Genomic DNA, 3,702 nt, shown 5'->3' with positions numbered 1-3,702 from the left:
CTCTTTGGGCCCCGAGTTAACTCTTTAGCTTGAAGGCAAATGTGAAGACACTGGATCTTTATTCCTCTCTTTCTCTTTCTTTCTCTCTCGTTTTCCATTGAGGCATTTAAAAATATTTTTATTGATTTCAGAGAGGAAGGGAGAGGGAGAGAGAGGTAAAAACATCAATGATGAGAGAGAATCATTGATTGGCTGCCTCCTGCACGCCCCCTACTGGGGATCAAATCTGCAACCCGGGCATGTGCCCTGACCAGGAATCAAACCCTGACCTCCTGGTTCATAGGATGACACTCAACCACTGAGCCGCGCTGGCTGGGTGAGGCATTTTGTTTTTAAGTATGTAATATATCCCTAGAGAAAGAATCCCAGGATTTTCTCTCCTGCGTGTTTTCATTTTGCTTCTTCATGGTCCATGATGCCCGTTGAGATTGTCAGGACAATGAAAGCAAACTGATGATTGCAAGCAGGCTGTCCTGCCGTTTTTCTAGACCTTTGAGTTGCACATCAAATCTGGGGCTGATTACTCCACGCTTGTTCAACCTGTGAGGCTGACAACAATTTCCTCAGCTCTGTGGTCATCAGTTATTTCAGCGTCACCAATGTCACCATGCTTCCTCATCACAGTTAGAAACCGGACGATGACTTTGGAGCACGGCCTAATAAGAACTGGTGTTTGCCTCTCTTTTCGGCATTGTTGATACTCTTCAGAGGATCGCCAGGACATTCATGGGCACCAAAGAGCAGGACACGGGATCTTGAGTGTTTAGTCCAGTCATGCCCCCCCACCTGGGCTGGAACAGATCACAGCGGCCTTGACCCCATCCTGCAGGTGGTGTGGGACTCCTGTGATGGGCTCGAGGGACATTTTTAGGAAGGAAGGATTTACCTGCGTGTTCTAACAACAGTGTGGAGGATAGCACGCACTTCCTGTGGATTTAATACCCAAACTTCCCCTGGTCCTGCCCGCACTGTATTGAAGACCCTGCAGCATCCTAATTGGTCCCCAGTAGCTTACTAGTGAGTCATACTGACCTGAGATCACCTGCTTTGCTTCTTTTTAAAAATTTATTTTTATTGATTTCAGAGAGGAAGGGAGAGAGAAAGAAATGTCAATGATGAGAGAGAATCATTGATCGGCTGCCTCCTGAAAGCCCCACATTGGGGATCGAGCTTGAAACCCGGGCATGCGCCCTGACCGGAAATCAAACCCCGACCTCCAGGTTCATAGGTTGACGCTTAACCACTGAGCCATGCTGGCCAGGCATGCTTTGCTTCTTCAATCTGTCAGTGGGCTGAGAAGGTACGGTAGGGATCATTCCCAAATCATTTGTCCACAAAAGTGTGTATTGCTGAGTATGGCACAAGATTAGTGTTCATTCATTCAATCACCCATCCATTAACTTGTTGATTCATTTCAGAGCTATTTACTGAGCACCTTGATAAGGCACCATAGACATATGGGAACACACAGTAGGCTATTTATAGCTACTCACTATACAGAAGGGACTTTCTTACAGACCCTGGAAAACTGGAGGATGTATTGCAAGAGGAAGAACAGGCCCCAGAGATAAGGCAGCCCTGGAGCCCAGAGGAGACTCACTCAAAAGAAAATACATGTTAAATGCAGGTCAAGGACCAAACCTATCTGAAGGGAGGCAGCCTCCTGGGCTAAACTTTTCTGGCGCTAATTTTAGCAAGGACAATGATAGAAGGCAGACCCTGGGGGCTCACTAACTTTACATTTTTTTTTAAAAATTTAATGCTATATAAGAACTTTTTTGAGCCCAGTGGGCATAGCTCAGTGGCTGAGCCTCAACCTATGAGCCAGGAGGTCATGGTTCGATTCCTGGGTTGTGCGCTCGATCCCCAGTAAATGGCATGCAGGAGGCACCCAATCAATGATTCTCTCTCATCATTGATGCTTTTAGCGCTCTCTCTCTCCCTTCCTCTCTGAAATCAATAAAAATATATATATTTTTAAAAAAGGACTTTTTTGAAATGAAATGTCAGGGCAGTCTTTTCAGGTGTTACACCTGCCACTCCCTCAGATTGCCAATTATCTGATTAATAAACACACCACAACAATTCACCCTCATTTCTACTTATTTGACTCTGATAAGGGCGGACAGCTCAGACCCTTTCGTGTCCAGTTTCAATTCCATGAAGATAAAGGCTTCATCTGGACTGTTCCACATGTATCCCCACTACTTAGAAGTGTACCTGGCACATAGTAGGTGCCAAATAAATATTTGTAGATTGGATGATGAGAAAACTATTAAGGGTTAGGTAAATTACTCCAGATTCCAAACCTATCACTGAGTAGATTTGGATATTAAACCTAAGTCTGGCTGGTAGGTCATCCATATGCTTTATTTCATAAGACATAAAATAATTTGAGATGATCCCACTTTTCTAGTCTCTAAATTTATCTTTTCCTTGAAGCTTTGGTAAAATCATCTGGGTTGGTGTTTCATTGTTGAAATAGTTACAGATTCAAATTATTTAATAGTTACAGGACTGTTTTGGTTTTCTGTTTCTTTGTGAGTCAGTTTTTCTAAGCTATACGGTCTAAGAAACCATTTCTCCAAGTTTTCATATTTATTCCCATAAAATTGTGCGTCATTATTTCAGGGGCCCCAGGATCATCCACTCGTTTAGTGATTCACTGGAAGGACTCACACCCCCTGAACATAAAGTTAGCATCACAAATAGGATGTACTGCATCAGAGGATACAGCATCAGAATGGCAGGACGACATGCATGTTAGCCAAGGCTAGACGGTCAGGTGCAGGCTTTTTAGTGGCTTCTCCCTGCTGGGGTGGCAAACCTCCAAGACAGTGTGGGACAGCCACCCAGGAAAGCCCACCTGAGTCTTAGGGTCCACGTTTCTTATTAAATTGAAGAGAAGCAATGTGAGCAGCTATAGTGTTGACTGGCAGCCAGGTGCTCTTTGTGGACCCTTCTGATGACCTTCATGATACTGCCAGCCTGGGACAGCCCAAGAGCAGTGTCCTTGACACTGATGCCAGGAACTAGTTCTCACGGTTTGGCCAAGGGACCATGCTATGCTTCCAGGTCTCCGCGAAGAGAAGCAAGAACTGAGACAAGTAGACCTGTTGCAAGCACTCTTTCTTCACAATAATATCCTCATATGTTGACGACCACAGCACAGATAGCCTTTTCCTAATATTGTTCATCTGTTCTGTCAGCTTTTGCTTAACCATTCTTGCTGGAATTTTATATTCTTTATTCCAGAAACAAATTTTATCTTTAGAATTCCTCTGTAAACCAGTTTACAATATTAGATATTCTAACACATTCTATAAAATGTTATAAAAAGTTAGATTTTTTAAAAAATATATTTTATTGATTTTTTACAGAGAGGAAAGGAGAGAGATAGAGATAGAGAGTTAGAAACATCGATGAGAGAGAAACATCGATCAGCTGCCTCCTGCTCATCCCCCACTGGGGAAGTGCGCGCAACCCAGGTACATGCCCTTGACCGGAATCGAACCTGGGACCTTTCAGCCCGCAGGCCGACGCTCTATCCACTGAGCCAAACCAGTTTCGGCAGATTTTTTTTTTTTTTATAACATAATATATACACATTCTATAAAATGTTATAAAAAGTTAGATTTTATAACTTATACTATATACTGTGTCTCTCTCACATCAATGTTTCTTCTGTCTCTCCACCTCCCT

General features: G+C 43.4%; 1 pseudogene; it reads right to left on the bottom strand.

The window, feature by feature from the left end:
• Window positions 1-351: 351 nt before the first annotated feature.
• Window positions 352-776, bottom strand: LOC102763798 (annotated as a pseudogene).
• Window positions 777-3,702: the final 2,926 nt, after the last annotated feature.

Source organism: Myotis davidii, unplaced genomic scaffold (genome assembly GCF_000327345.1).
Source record: "Myotis davidii unplaced genomic scaffold, ASM32734v1 scaffold781, whole genome shotgun sequence".
Taxonomy (NCBI): Eukaryota; Metazoa; Chordata; class Mammalia; order Chiroptera; family Vespertilionidae; genus Myotis; species Myotis davidii.
The sequence above is the reverse complement of the archived record's forward strand: the minus strand, read 5'-3'. Positions and strand labels throughout refer to the sequence as shown.